The sequence below is a fragment of the Mastigoproctus giganteus genome, chromosome 1 (genome assembly GCF_048544385.1).
Source record: "Mastigoproctus giganteus isolate SK-2022 chromosome 1, ASM4854438v1, whole genome shotgun sequence".
NCBI lineage: Eukaryota > Metazoa > Arthropoda > Arachnida > Uropygi > Thelyphonidae > Mastigoproctus > Mastigoproctus giganteus.
In genome coordinates, this window is record NC_143575.1 from 185464521 (window position 1) to 185481619 (window position 17099).

At 37.4% G+C, this 17099-nt stretch overlaps 1 protein-coding gene across 4 annotated transcripts in view; it reads right to left on the minus strand.

Annotated features, from left to right (window-relative positions):
* The window catches only part of LOC150091364 (ralBP1-associated Eps domain-containing protein 2-like), a 303767-nt gene that overhangs the window by 275155 nt on the left and 11513 nt on the right, over window positions 1-17099 (minus strand). Inside the window, exon 1 of one of the 4 annotated variants that reach the window (XM_090383430.1) lies at window positions 11992-12085. The exons of the other annotated variants lie outside the window; for them this stretch is intronic. The gene's annotated coding sequence lies outside the window, so the exon portion shown is untranslated. Of the gene's footprint in view, window positions 1-11991; window positions 12086-17099 lie in introns of those variants that run through there. 4 annotated transcript variants of the gene reach the window in all.

Genomic DNA, 17099 nt, shown 5'->3' on the forward strand with positions numbered 1-17099 from the left:
TACAGGGATGGGATACACTTAAATAGAAAGGGTGCAAGAATATTTGCTGATGCTATCGAGGCAGTGTTAGGTGGGGCGGAAAACTGCTAGTTGGGGGGGATACGAAGACTAAAAGATTAACAGTAGCCACTGGCAGAGGTGAAAGTGATTCTTGCACTGCTTCTATTGGAATGAGCAGAAGCCTGAAAAACAAGATGCAGGATATTGCTGGGAGTCGTTGTGGTACAAGTAAACACATGGGTTGTGTTAGGGTAGATAAGAATAGAAAGAGGTGCATGTATACTTGCGTATACACCAATGCTAGGAGTTTGGTAAATAAATTTCATGAATTTCAGGAATTGCTCAAAACATCAAAGGCGGATATTGTTGGGATATCAGAGACGTGGTGTCACACAGATATAAGGAATGCAGAACTGGAATTTGGGGAGTACAAAGTCTACAGAAAGGATAGACAGGATAGGAAGGGAGGAGGGGTTATGCTATTAGTTAAGAAACACATAAAATCCAAGGAAGTGAAGCCAGTAGACATCGCTGGACAGTGCAGTGTGTCGAGTCAGTTTGGTGCATTGGGAGATCAAAATTGAGAGTAGGAGTGTGCTATAGGCCTAATGACTCTGATGAGTATAATAAGAAACTGTACAGGGAAATAGTGGGCCAGTACATCAGAGAGTCTTATAATGGGGGATTTTAATTTCCCAGATATTGACTGGAATTTGTGGGTTGGTCACTCACACACTAGCAAGGCTTTTGTGGACTTATTGGATGATTGTTTTCTACATCAGCACGTTCAGGAGGCAACTAGAGGGAGTAATACTCTTGATTTGATTATCAGTAGTGATTCTTCATGCATTAAGAATCCGCAGATAAATGAACCACTAGGTGGCAGTGATCACAGTGTGCTGAAATGGGATTTATTCAAAGAGGTAACTACTATCAGGGGTAAAGGGAAGGGTCATTGCTTTCGTAAAGGCGACTACCATGGTCTGAGACAGTATTTAAATTCTATACAGTGGGACCAACTGAAGATATTACCAACAGCAAATTCGAAATGGGAAGTATTTAAAGAACTTATCTTGGAAGCTACTAGGCTTTACATACCAACTAAGAAATACTGTTCAAGGTTTAGGCCTAAATGGATGTCAGATGAACTAATGAGACATATGACGGAGAAGAAAAATGCATGGGATACATATAAATTAATACGTGATACAGAAGCCTAGGATAGATACAAGTTGATCTGTAACAAAGTTACAAAGGAGGTTAGGCAGGCAAAGGCAGATTACAAAAAATCTTTGGCAAGGGATGCAAAGAAAAACAGCAGAGAGTTCTTTACTTATGTAAACTCTAGAAGGAAGGGGATGAATCAGATTGGTCCACTTGATATCGATGGGTCAACTGTTGATGATCCTGCTCAGGTAGCTAACAAACTAAATGAATATTTTGCATCGACATTCACACATGAGGAGTTATTCAGCGAGGGGAATGCCAGAGGTGTATTCAACTCTGGCAGTAAGCTAGAGAATCTTGTAATAACTGAGAGTAAAGTGGAGGATAAATTGTTGAAGATAAACACAAGAAAGGCACCTGGGGTGGATGGGATCTATCCAATTATATGAAAGGAGGCAGCAAAGGAAGTAACCAAACCCTTAGCCATAATTATGAGAGCTTCCTTGGACTCAGGGGAGGTACCCACAGACTAGAGATGTGCAAATGTGACCCCAATTCACAAAGGAGGATCAAAGGCTGACACAAGTAATTATAGACCTGTGAGTTTAACTTCTGTTCCAGGAAAATTAATGGAGGAACTGGTTAAAGAATCACTGCAGGATCATCTAGACAAGACTTCAGTTATAGCTCGGACACAGCATGGTTTTGTTAAGGGGAAGTCTTGCTTGACCAATTTGATTGGATACTATGATGCAGTCACAAAAGAACTGGATGCAGGGAATAACTTTGATATTATATACTTGGATCTTAGAAAGGCTTTTGATACTGTTGCACATGGAAGACTGCTGTGCAAATTGGAGCAGTGTGGCATTGGAGGCAAATTGCTGCTATGGATAAAGGGGTGGTTGAGGGGGGAGAAGACAGAGAGTGGTAATCAATGGACACTGCTAACATTAGTGGAGTCCCTCAGGGTTCAGTGTTGGGTCCATTATTGTTTTCTGTATTTATAAATGATACTGATGATGGTATATCAAGCTTAATATCCAAGTTTGCTGACAATACAAAGGTTGGCAGGGTTGTCAAGGACACTACTGACACTATGCTGCTGCAACAGGATCTGGAAAATTTGAGCAGATGGGTTGAGAGGTGGCAAATGAAGTTTAACATTGACAAATGTAAAGTACTGCATATGGGAAACAGCAACCCCAGGGCAACGTATCAACTCTTTGGTACTACACTGACAGTGGTAGAGAATGAAAAGGACCTGGAGGTAATTGTGCAGGCAGATATGAAGTTCTCTGAGCAGTGCAGACAGGCTGCAAGAGTAGCTCATGGTGTCCTGTCAATGATATACAGGAATTTTTCTAGCAGGGATAAGGAGGTGATTATTCCCTTTTATAAGGCAATGGTCAGGCCACACCTTGAGTACTGTATACAGGTCTGGAGGCCTCATTCAAGAAGGATGTAGAGCTGCCAGAACGAGTACAGAGAAGGGCAACAAGATTAGTGAATGGAACAAAAGGGTACTCTTACGAAGAAAGGCTTAAGTTTTGCACTAGCGAGGTGATCTGATAGAGGTGTATAAAGCCTTGAATGGTATGAGCATGCTCAATGCTGATGGGATTCTTCCTGTTGCTCAGAATAATCACCTGAGAGGGCATAAATTCAAATTGAGGAAAGACAGATGTAGGATAGACGTGCGGAAATTTGCCTTTAGCCAGCGGGTAGTTGGTTGGTGGAACAGACTTCCATCCCTTGTGGAAGTTGATAGCCTAAATAAATTTAAGGCTCAGCTGGACAGGTATTTTAAATGAACGGAGGGGTGAAGTGGAAGTGGGTTTTTTGTTTTTTTTTTTGGCTGATGCTGCATAAGCTTGCTTTCTTGCATCATATGCCTCTACTAATGCTAATGTTAATGCTAATAATTAACATAGAAAATCCAGAAGAAACTAACGCTGACGTAACATGAGACAAGCACTACAATGTATCCTTGGCTTGGACTGTTATCTACAATTCAGAATCACATCCATGGTTCAGTGCACTTAGAATGTATACACCCATTGGGTGGGGACATGCTGCTATTCACTAAAATCAATCATGCACAGATTTATGGAAGATGATTTCCTCAGATTAGAATCTACATGTGAATTAGGGGAGTGGGGATGCTGAAACTGATGGGATACTGGTTTTGTCTTGTTTTTGGGAATTTTTGGTGCATACCACTCAAGCCACATCATACCAATTCTTATGGTACTTTCAGTTCATGTGGGTTTGCCAAATGTTATCTATACAGGTGGGTGTGTGTGTGTGTGTGTGTGTGTGTGTGTGTGTGTGTGTGTGTGTGTGTGTGTGTGTGTGTGTGTGTGTGTGTGTGTGGGGACTGATTTGTAGAGACTCTCTCACTTTCATTGCACTCCCAAATAGCACCTTTAAGAATTTCTCCAGTCTCTTATGGGTTTCAAATGTTTGTTATTTGGTTTTTAGGAGCATTAGCAACTAAGGCCATATTGCTCCGGGATATGCGGTGGTCATTCCCTGACCTTTCCACATCCTCCGTATTTGGTGGTGATGGGCTCGAACCCCGGTCTAATCAAGAAGCATGTGCTACGCACTGCTGCTCCTTCCCACCTGGCTACGGAGGTGCCGGTTTCAAACTTAAAAACATTCTGAGTGACAAATGGCGCAAACACTATACCGTTACAGAGGATGGATAAATAATATGACCACCCCTCCTGGATGATGTTGAGTCTATTTATTGGTCTTTGAAATCTGGAGGGGGAGAGAGAGAGAGAGAGAGAGAGAGAGAGAGAGAGAGAGAGAGAGAGAGAGAGAGAGAGAGAGAGAGAGAGAGAGAGAGAAGCAGAAAGGAATCACCAAGAAAGAGAAGAATGATGATATCAGGACCAGGACCCTTGGTTTTCCAAGCCCATACTCACCAGATGTGAGCCCCTGGGGTTAAAAATGAAAGGTAAGCAAAAGCATTTTATAATTATTGTAACAATAACTATTTCATTTTCTCTTTATCCAGTGAAATGCTTAAACGCAAATATGTTTATAAATGCGTTTTTAAATATCTACAGGAACTCCCCGACTTACGTAAGGGTTGTGTTCCGCGGAATGCTACTCAAGTCGGATTTCACGTTGGATTTTACGTGTTGGAATTTCCCCCATGCTTATGCAGCACTCGCAACGGTTCTCGCTGAATTGATTGAATCAAAAAAGAAATGTTCAATGAACAAGAAAATAGAATTATTTATTGTATTTATTAAATTTTTTTATCTCAGGCACAGGAAAAATTACAAAACCGTGCAATTTTAAAAAATTTCAAATTTATAAAATTACAAAAAAAGAGGAGACAGGTTGAGGGCTGTTGAGATTTAGAAGGGGTCAGCCGCTCAACCTTATGAAAGAACATACTAATGGATGACTGGACGGTGGCTTTTTTCTTTTCATCGTAGATTTATTTGTAGCAAGCAAGCACATCATTCACCCCTCTGTTAACTTTTAAGAATCATCGCTGTCAGGATTCATCTTCTCAAACCTTGCCATTGCCATCTCTCTGGTGATGAAGTGTCTCAGCTCCTCATTTGGTTCATCTTGAACTTTGTCAGCATTTTCTTCTTTCACTATCGCTGCCTGCAAGTCAATAAGTTCTTCGTTAGATAATTCCTTCTCTTCTTCCTCTATTAACTCTGCCACATCTTTGGCATAACTTCCAACTGAAGTAGCTCTGCAACTTTTACAATCTTATCTGTAACCTCTTCATATGATTCATCTTTTTCAAATCCTTTGAAGCCTTTTAGGTGCCTTGGGCATATTTTCTTCCATGCGCCATTTAAACAACTTTTAGTAATTTCTGCCCAGGCCTTATTAATGTTTAAGATGATGTGGTAAATATTGTAAGATTCCCAAAAGTCTCTTAATGTAAAATTTTTCTCATCGTCTACTGCAGACAATGCCTGAGCAAATGCTGTGTGTAAATAGTATGCTTTTAAATTCGAAATAAAACACTGATGCATAGGTTTGATGAGTGAAGTCGTGTTTGACGGTAGAAATATGATTCTCACGTTCGAATTGAAATCATCTAGATGCGTAGGATGTCCAGGAGCATTATCTAATAGAAGCAAAATCATGAAAGAAATGCTGTTGTCTTTACAATATTTTTCAACCTCAGGAATGAAGCAGCGTTTAAAACAATCCTCAAAGAGAGATATTGTTATCCATGCCCTCTGGTTCGATCAGAAATGCACGGGGTAGGATGGCTTTATTGATGCCCTTAAATGCACCAAGATTTCCAGAATGGTACACAAGCAGTGGTATTAATCTGTAATTTCCCGCTGCATTAGCCCCAAGGAAGAGCGTGGCCCTATCTTTTGAAGCCATGAAACCTGCCATTGTCTTTTCCTCTTTGGCAATGTATGTCCAATCCGGCATTTTTCTCCAATACAGAGCAGCCTTGTCAACGTTAAATATTTGCTGCACTTAATAGCCACCTTCATCAATAATTTTTTCTAACACATCACAAAATTTCTGTGCAGCTGGAGAATCGGCACTGGCGACTTCACTGCATACTTTAACGTTTTGGAAACCAGCGCGATGATTGAACCTATTAAATAAACCACCCATTGCTTTCCACAAACTTGGCTTGGGGTTTGACATACTTATTCTTAATATATTCATAAATACTTCTTGCTTTTGCTTGAATGGCTATTGGACTCAAGGGACACTTGCTTCTGAATCTGATTTTTCATCCATATTATTAATAGCTGTTCCATCTTCGATGTAGCACCTGAACGCTGTTTTGTGATCACTGTTAATCTTAAGTGTGTTGATACTTTGACATGTTCTTTTATACGCGCACTGTCCTTTAAAATAGTATTCACTGTTGAAGCAGCGAGACCTAATTCCCTTGCAATAGATGACAAAAACTCTGTCCTGCCTCGTACTTCTTAATCATTTTCATCTTCATTTCTAAATCAATTTTGTTTCGTTTCCTGGCACTACCACCACTTGCACTTTTCGTTGGTCGCTTTCCATTCATCATTGTAATATGTAAATAGGAATGAAGGGAAGTGTCTGAAATTTGTTTTTTATATGATTGAAGATTTCAGTGAAGGGGAACACATTTCACCATAATAACATAAAAACCCACACAACTGCAGTTATCAGTATTATCACAAATGCAATAAGATCAGTTTACTACCAGTTTATAATTAGATGCACTAGCAGAAAAGCCCAATAAACCGGAAAGGGCAAACTGTTTTCGTTTTATGGTCGTGACCTCCAGAAACGTGCTTTAGAAAAATACCACAAGGGCATTCAAAATTGATTCTTATAATGGGAACATATGATAACGATGAAAGGGTAGTGTAATTTCCATTATAAATATGACCTTTTAGAGAGATATCTCAGTAATATAGCAAAATTTTCAACTTCCAAGGACTTGGAACAAATTACATAAAAAAAAAAAAAAAAAAAAAACCGTGTTATTGGGTTCACATTAAGATATTTTCACGATACCTCCATTTGTTCCTACGGGACACAAAATACATTTCCCACAATTTTTTTAAGTTTGCACCGGCCAGCAAAAACTTACATAAAGTCGAATTTCCATAAGTCAGGGAGTTCCTGTATATGTTTTCATGGTGAGGTGAAATTATAGAATGAACAATTCAGTGGGATTGCAGGTGCAAAATTGCACCTGCAATCCCACTGAATGTGCCTTCACTTTCCTAACCTCCATTGTGACTTGATTACAGACTAGTGTATACCTACCATAGGCTTCTGTGTCACCTGATAATTTATATGCATCTTATGCATTATTCACACACTGACAATAGTTCATCTGACATCCACTTAGGCCCATATCTTGAAGAGTTGGTACAAAAAGCCTAGCAGTTTCTATTATTAATTCCTTGAATGCTTCCCATTTTAAATTTGCTGATGGTAACATCATCAGTTAGTCCCACTGTATAAAATTTAAAAACTGTCTCAGACCACTGTAGTTGTCTATACAAAAGCAAAAACACTTCCCTTTATCCTAAATCCCACATTAATACACTGTGATCGCTGTCACCTAGTGGTTCCTTTATCTGCAGATTCTTAATGTATGAACAATCACTGCTAATAATCAGACCAAGAGTATTAACTCCCTCTGGTTGTCTCTCAAACAAGCTGCTGTAGAAAACAACTATCCAATAAATCCACAAAAGTCTTGCTGGTGTGAAAATGACCAAAACACAAGTTCCAGTCAATATCTGGGATGTTAAAATCCCCTATTATAAGATATTCTGATTTACTGGCCCACTCTATTTCTCTGTACAGTTGTTTGTTGTACTAATCAGAGTCATTAGACCAATAACACACTCCTACTCTCATTTTGGCTTTCCTAGTGCTTATGTCACACCAAACTGACTCAACATTGCACTGGCTACTCATGTTAACTAAATACACTGCCTTAGATTTTATGTACTTCTTAAAAAAGAGCCCTTCCCCTCTCTGTACTCATTATACTCCCAATATTCAAACTCTGCATCACTTATATCTGAGTGACACCATGTCTATGATGTCCCAACAATGTCTGCATTTAATGTCTTGACCAGTTCTTCAAATTCATCAAATATATTTACTATGCTGCTAGCATTGGTGTACATGCACCTTTTCTTACTCTTAGTTATCCTCCCACAGCCCATATATTTACTTGTTCCACGATGACTCCCAGAAGTCCTTGAAATCCATTGCACCAGATTGCTGATGATTTCAGGGACTTTCCAGGCTGCTGCTCATTCCAATAAAGCCATGCAAGAATGACTTTCACCTCTGCCTGCAGCTACTGTTAATCTATTATCCTGTGTAATCCCAAGCTAGCAGTTTTTCAGCCCACCTAACACTGCCTTCACAGTATCAGCAAATATTCTTGCATCCTTTCTATTTAAGTGTTTCCCATCTCCCTATAGAAGCAGGGTATCCCATCCTTCTAGTAACAAGTTCTTAGTTTACATCAACAAAAGTATGGAAAGAATAATGTCAAAATTTGCAAATGATATCAATTAGTAAGGGTAATCAACAATCAGTGGCAAGCTCAGTTTCTTCAGGATGACTTCTTAAATGGTCAGGAAAGTGGTAACTAACTTTTAAGGCAGAAAGTGCAAAGCCTTAGCATTGCACTTCCTGCATTATTATTATTTTGAGGTTACTTGAGAAACAGTAACCTCAAAATAATTTGCACACTTAGTGGGGTTGAACTAAAAACAATAGAGGAAGAAAGAGTTTTGGGAGTTATGACACAGTCAAATGTGAAGTTCTCCAAGCAATGTATGCATACACCAATGACGGCCCAAGATTTCCTATCAATGATTTATCAAACATTTGGTTGTAGAGATTGGGAGCTCACAATACCACTGTATAAAGCAATTGCAAGACCCAATAAAAAAAAAAAAAGAGACCGTCATGAAGGGGTCTACAAAGATAGGCAATGCAATAACTGGTGAGGTTGGCAAAAGGGCACCCATATGAGGAAAGACTTTGAATATGTGGACTGCAGAAGCTTGGAAAGTAGGCTCCTTAGAAGAGATTTGGTACAAGGTAGAAGTAAAATGAACGAGAGTGAAATTTTACTGTTAAATGATTCTAGGACCAGGGAGAGACCATAAATTCAAATTACAGTGAGAGAGGTTTAGACTGGATTGTAGGAAGTTTTCGTTTAGTGTTCTCAATTATTGGAATAAGTTGCCTCCGTGGGTGGTTGAGGCTTACATTCAAAGCTCAGCTGGAAAGATACCTACATGAAGAGGGAATCAACTAGTTGGTTTATTTTATTTTTATTCTAGCCAGTGAAGCAAAAGTCTAGAGCTTTCTTGCATCATATAGCTAATACTAATTATAAGGCCTGATGAGCTTCCCATGTAAAAAACAAATATATGGGCTGTTTAGGATTATTATTATTAATAGTGGTGGTGGCATATGGGAGGCAAAATCATGCTTATAAAGTATCAGCCATAAAAAAAAAAAATAAAAATAAAAAAAACCCTCTAACATCACCTGCCATCCAATAATTTGTCTAGTTCTTCCTTGAATTCATTTAAACTACCCATCTCCACAACAACACATGGAAGTTTGTTCCAACAATCAACTATCCACTGGTTGAAGGTAAACCTCCACACATCTATCCTGCAACCATCCATCCTCAATTTGAAATTAGGCCCCTAATGTGTGTAGTCTGAACAAGAGGAAGAATTTCATCAGCATTGAGCTTGCTCAATCCATTCAAAGCCTTAAACACCTCAATCAAATTGCCTTGCAGGTCTCCGGATGCTGGAATTCACAAAACTGAAGCCTTTCTTGGTAAAACCACTTTTTCATTCCCTTCAATATTGTTGCCCTTCTCTGCAGACCTACATCCTTCCTAAAATGAGGCCTACAAATTTATATGCATTACTGAAGATGCAGCCTAAACACTGCCTTGTAAAATGGTATAATCACCTCCTTATACCTGCTAGCAAGTTTCCTGTATATCATTTGATAAACCCCGTAAACTGACCTGGCAGCCTGTCTGCATTACTCAAAAGAACTTCATATCTGACTGCACAGTTCTTTTTCATTTTCCACTATCCTTAATACCGAATGTTGGTACACTAATCTGGGATCATTGCTATCTATATGCAGACCTAATATTTATCAATGTTAAACTTCAACTGCCATTTTTCAGCCCATATGCCTAATTTTTTTAGATCTTGTTGCAGTAGCTTACTCTGATTACTATCATTAACTACCATGCCAACATTTGTATCATCTGAAAACTTGGATATTAAGTTTGGATAACATCTGAAAGCTAATATACCTTCATCAATATCATTAATAAATATAGAAAACAACAATGGGCCCAGCACTGAACCCTAGGGTACTTCACTAATAATATTAGCCCATGAAGAGCAGTGTCTATTAATAACCACTGTTAATAATTAATTAACCATTAATAACCAGTAGTGGTGTTTTGGGCCGGAACGCACCAGAACGATGTTCCGGTACCTTTTTAAAAATGTTTGTTGTTTATTAAACTACATGGTCCACCATTAGAATTATGAAATCTAAATTTTTATGTCCGAAATTGGTTGGCTGCAGTCTCATCGTTCTGCTGTTGACCAAAAAACAAAAAGGGCAGTCACACAAGAATACATAATAGATCCTGTATGGGAATTTCTATTATTCTTCTGAACAGTATTTTTTATATTATTTTGGAGTTTTTGTTTTTATTTTTTTATTTTCTGATTTTTTTAATTTTTTGTCTTTTGTTTTTTACTTTTAAAATTTTTATTTAATAGTTATAAATAAATACTGAACAAATATTCTAATCTTTGACTTATTTATTTTAGCAAATGAAAAAATCGTAGGTAACTATTTGTAGTTAAATCAACGAGCATTCCGGTACTATTTTTTTTGGCAATACACCTCTGATAACCAGTGTCCATTAATTACCACTCTGTATTCTCCCACACAACCATCCCTTTATCCAAAGCAGTAAACATCCCCTTAATGCCACACTCCTGCAATTTGTACAGTAGTCTTTTACGTGCAACAGTATCAAAAAGTTACTACGAGTAAAAACAGGTACATGTATACTTACACATACACTAATGCTACGAGTACAGTAAACAAATTTGATGAATTTGAAGTATTGATTATATCTGAAATTCTACAGTTTAAATATGGAATTTAAATTATATTTAAATATAGCCTAGTTCTATATATCTATTCAGAAAATTCCTATTTTATTAAGGGACATCCGTAGATATCCCTTAATAAAATAGCAGATGCGCTGCCAGGGCAGATCATGGTCTTGTCAATGACACATAGGAATTTTGCTAGTAGGGACAGGGAGGTGATTATCCCGTTGCACAAGGCAATGGTCAGGCCACACCTAAAGTACTGTGTACAGGTCTGGAGGCCTCATTTTAGGAAGGATGTAGAGTTGCTAGAACAAGTACAAAGAAGGGCAACAAGACTGGTGAGGGGGAACAAAGGCATGCTCTTACCAAGAAAGGCTTAAGTTTTGCAAACAGTAGCACACGGTGAATAGGCACTTGCGAGGTGATCTGATTGAGGTGTATAAGGCCTTGAATGGATTGAACAAGCTGAATACTGATGGGATTCTTCCCCTTGCTCAGATTAAGAACCTGAGGGGGCATAGATTCAAACTGAGGAAAGACAGTCGTAGAATAGATGTGCGGAAATTTGCCTTTAGCCAGCAGGTGGCTGATTGGTGGAACAGACTTCCATCTTTTGTTGTGGAAGTTGATAGCCTAAATAAATTTAAGGCTGAGCTGCACAGGCATTTGGAATGAATGGATGGGCGAAATGGGAAGGGGTTTTTTTTTTTTGCTGATGCTCGTGGACTAATGCTAAATTTTGATTAAGGTCTAGGAATATTCCAAATAGATAAGGTATCAGTGTCAAGAGACAAGTTTGTTTAAATTTGTATTTAAAGCTAATTGATGGACTGAGCTTTCAATACAGATATTAAAATTACCCATGTGAGTTCAACTTTCTCTCAAATGGAATGGTTACATCAGTTTCTGAAATGATTAGCAGTGTTAAATGTCTCAAAAATTATTTCTTTTCTTATGGCTAACACATAATTACCTATAATAAATTACCAATATTATTTATATTAAGAGCATGTCAAAACAGCACTATCATCTGTAAATTTATAGTTCCTGGAAAATATAAAAACACATTTTTTTAAATTTTAATGCATTAATATTTTATATTCATAGCTACCTGGAAATTAAAAATTTCTAAACAAATAAAATTTTCAAAACTACCCACCATAAAAACTATCACAGATATTCTTAAGTTGATAAAAGAGAGAAGCTACAAGTTATCAATCCTGTCATTGGCCTGGAATCAAGCTCTGGAAATTTATACATTTACAGAATGTACACACACACAAGAAGATGCACAAGAAGTTATAACACAAAACTAAAGTAAATCAAATTTAAAAACTCTGTTTTCTAATACAACATATTATAAGAATACCCACAAAGACGATAGCACCAGACAGTGACTGCCACTAAAAGATCTGTAAGAAAATATCATAACTCCTTGCAAAGAGAAGGTATTGGAATAATGCCAAAGAAGTAACATGATTACATTATTAAGAGATGAGCAACCAAGTGTTGTAGCTTAAACAATATTATGAAGACTACATACATCAATCTGAACAATGAAATACCTTTGTTAGGGTCTTATTTAATATCTTATAAAAAATTATTTTAGTAACAAATATATTATGAAAAAATGCCAAGTTTACCTTCTCATCATTAAAAAGTGCTTTTTATAATATATATATACAGCTTCAATAATATGAAATTAAAAGCTAATTTTCTACATTCTATATGTTCTGGATATAAGGTTTCCTCAGCATTACAGAGCCAATAAGCAAATTGTTGCTTTTAAAATAAAAAGTTACTGTTTTCATTTAATCTAATTTTAAAAGATCAGTAGATAAATGAGATAAATGAATTCCTAGTAGGTAAGCTGTATAAGGTCATTAATAACCAGCTGCAAACCGGACAACTAGAAAATTGAAGGGAATTATTAACATTAAAATCACCAATGAAAATTACTTCGTTAGACTGTAGAAAATAAGTTTCAAAGAAAAGATGCGGTAAAGAGATTTTAAACTAAAGCAGATCAAAAGAGGAAATTTTAGGATATACTCTACTTACAGATAAGATACAGTGTATGTACCCAAAAGAACATGAATGCTCAAGAAAAATCATGAATGCTAAGAATTAAAACTGAAGCCAGTTTCCCCTGCATGATCCCTTGCTGGTACTGTTAATCCTTTATTCAAATTGAGATAATATTCTACTTGTCACCCTCAGTACCATTAATGCTCATGTCTGATTGTGCTCCCCAACAAGTGAACATGCAATAATGACAGTTTTTTTTATTTACAATTACTGTCTATTTTCTTTGAATAGACTACGTTTTTTTCTCTCCAATATCCCACCAAGTACACAGTTAATACCAGATGTGACCTGTGGGGGCTTAGAGGGGAACAGGTATCCTGTGTGTTATCAGACACTCAGCCTAAAACACTGATGGATCCAATATCTCTCTATTACAGAAGATTTAGGAGAAGTCCGGTTGGCCTGCCTCCCTAAAATCCACTCATGCACACCTTCTCGATGGTAAGCCCTGTTACGTCACTTAGGTGGCAACGAACGTGTAGAGTGGTTCTCTTCAAGACGCCTGGTCAGCGTGAATAGGAAAAGACCAAACCCTCCAGCAATGAGAGCACAACAATACAAATAGGCTCAGTCCCCAGCAGCTTTCACTCTCCCTCTTACGGCAGCGAGAGGATCAGAGTGGAAGCAGAGGGTGCTAAGAATCTCTGGGTACGACCAGGCTGCCATGCACGGAAATTGAACTTGGCCTGTTATAACGTACGATCACTCATCGGTGAAGACAGGATATTAGAGCTGGAAAAGGAATTATAAAATGTGAATTGGAATATCATCGGTTTGGCTGAAACAAGAAGAAGAAATGAATCACTCATAAGTTTATCAAGTGGAAATCTGCTGTACACCAATGGAAACAGTGAAAGGAGTGAAGGTGGAGTTGGGTTTCTGGTCCATAAAGATTTTAAAAACAACATTTTGGAATTCAAAAGTACATCACCAAGGGTGTCAAGGCTAATACTCAAGATTTCTAAAAGGTACAAGCTAAAGATTATAATGATTTATGCACCAACATCGAGCCATGATGATGAAGAGGTTGAAGAAATGTACACTGAAATTGAGAGTCTTCTAGATGAGCAGAAAACCCACTACACTATTATTATGGGGGACTTCAATGCTAAGGTTGGAAAAAGGCAAAACAGCGCAGAAAGAGGAACTATAGGAAATTTTGGAATTGGTGAAAGACTTGTGGAATTTGCAGAATCTCAAGGACTGTCAGTAATGAACACTTTTTTCAAGAAAAGGGTGAACAGAAAGTGGACATGGAAGAGTCCAAATGGATTAACAACTAATGAAATCGACTTCATCCTCACTAACAGAAGATATATTGTGAATGATGTTACCGTCCTGAATAAGGTAAATGTTGGAAGTGATCACAGAATGGTAAGATGTACACTTGATATAGATGTAGGAAAGGAAAGGAAAGGAAAAAACTGACTCGAGTAAATAATACAAAGGTCTTTGAAATAACAGAGGAGGAGAAAAAGCAGTATGTACTGGAACTTAAGAACACGTTTGAGCTTCTGCAGACTGCTCAGGACCAAGATATCGACGATTAATATTACAACTTTCTGAAAGTGATAAAGCCCAAGAAACCTATAAGGAAACAGAAATCCAAAGAAAAAAAAATTAGTCAAGAAACACTTGTCATGATGAACCAAAGACGACAAATGAAGAGCAAGAAAAACACTGACAGGGAGAAAATTGAGTATACTGAGTTATGCAAAGCCATTAGAAAGAGACTCAGAGAGGACATAAGAAGATTTAACACAAGAAAAGTAGAACAAGCATTAAGGGAAAACAAAGTATTTAAATCAGCAGCCATGAGCAGTAATACAGAAAGACAAATGATACTGAAACTGAAGAATAGCGATGGTGTACTTATAAACAGCAGAGAAGGCATAATTCAAATAGCAGAAGACTACCATAGAGAATTATACAAGGAGCGAGGGAATGATACCAGCAGTGGGGAAGATGGATTGCAAAGTAGCAACACATATGACATACCCGATATTCTTCCTGATGAGGTAGAACATGCATTGAAGAAAATGAAGAATCGGAAAGCCCCAGGGGAAGATGAAGTTACTGTAGAGTTGTTAAAATTGGGAGGAAGAGACATAACACAAAAACTGGCAAGGCTCTTCACAAAGTGCATTAGAAAAGGTGTGATGCCTAAGCAGTGGAATAATGCAATCATAGTTTTGCTGCATAAGAAAGGAGATAAATTGGAAATTATAGACCAATTAGCTTGTTATCCCACATCTACAAGTTGTTCACAAGGGTCATTACTAACAGATTAGAAAGAATACTTGATGAGAATCAACCGAAAGAGCAAGCTGGCTTTAGGACAGGATTCTCAACTATGGATCACCTTCACGTAATATCACAGCTAATGGAGAAAGCAAATGAATATAAAACACCATTATGCCTGGCGTTTGTGGATTATGAAAAGGCGTTTGACTCCATACAGCATAAGGCAATGTTCCGGGCACTGGAAAGACAAGGCATAGATACTCCATATATTATGATTTTGAAGAAAATATATGAGAGTGCTACATCCTTTATTAGACTAGACAAAGACAGTAGCAAATTTAAAATTGAGAAAGGAGTTCGACAAGGAGACACAATATCTCCGAAGCTGTTTACTGCTGCCCTTGAGGAAGCTTTCAGAAGATTAGACTGGTCACAGAAAGGAGTCAATGTGAACGGAGAGTACCTAAACCATTTACGATTTGCAGATGACATTGTGGTCATAAGCCACGATCCCAAAGAATTAGAGGAAAATCTTAATCAGTTATGCACAGTTAGTAAGGATTTTGGACTAAAGATGAATATGGCTAAAACAAAAGTAATGATGAACAAGTATGCCATGGAAAGGGAAATAATGATTGAAGGAGCAGTAATTGAAAAGGTGGAGTCATATACTTATCTGGGACAAGTTATTAGCTGTAATAATGATAAATGGCTGGAAGTCAAGAGAAGAATAAATTTTGGATGGATGGCATTCAGGAAATATAGTCACATACTGAAGAGCAATATCCCAGTTTGTCTGAAACATAAAATAATGAATCAATGTATACTCCCCACCATGACTTATGGAAGTGAAACTTGGGCACTCACCAAAAGAATGGAAGGGAAGCTAAGAACTACACAGCGAAGAATGGAACGAATTATATTGGGAATCAGACTGTTAGATAAGAAGAGAAACACATGGATTAGGCAGCAAACTCAAGTAAAGGACATTCTTATCAAAACTAAAGAACTAAAATGGTCTTGGGCAGGACACATAGCTCGAAGACATGATGACAGATGGACTAAGAAAATAACAGAATGGTACCCAAGAGGAGCTAGGAGAAAACCTGGAAGACAAAGGCGGAGATGGATAGATGAAATTCATGAGTTTTTGAGTAGTAAATGGATGGCCAGTGCTCAAAACAGAAGGAACTGGAAAGTTGCTGGAGAGGCCTTCATCCTGCAGTGAATTGAAAATGGCTGATGATGATGATGATGATGATGTGACCTGTGTACCTTCAGACTTGGAATGGACTCTTCACCAATTTAGATTTAATTTCAAAGAATCACAACGGTTTTCTTGTCCAGAGTCAAATAATAAAAATGTTGTAAGCAAGATGTTTTCTAATATTAATAACATAAAAGTCATAATAAAGGTCATTCATGATGAGAGTGCATTATACACACACACAAAAATCCAAGTCCACTATATTTAAACAGTTCTTAATTTTTTTATAAATAAAAAAAGTGCCAGTATAATTATAAGGATCCCATTAACGAAAAAAAATAAACATATATATTTTTTTATTTATAATTCTCAGGGTAATTCAACCCACTGTTAGACACATGCCTTTTCCTTTAAAGAGGGTGTGTCCAGTGTGTCTGAAACACTCGAGTTTCAAAAGCACATAACATAGCAAGGTAACTTTTTCATTTATTTATTTTTTGTCTTGTCTCTGTTTGACAATACTATATGCAGTAAACTCATGATAGTCTCCAGTTATAGGTACTGTTTTTTGGAAAATTGCTTTTTAACCAAACTGATCACACAGGCTGATTTTTGCAATCCAACCTTTATAAATATTTATCAATGAATTTTTTTCCTTCAGTATACTGTATATTGTTATATACATACTGTGAACATAAATTATGATAACAATATATGAAATAGTTAAG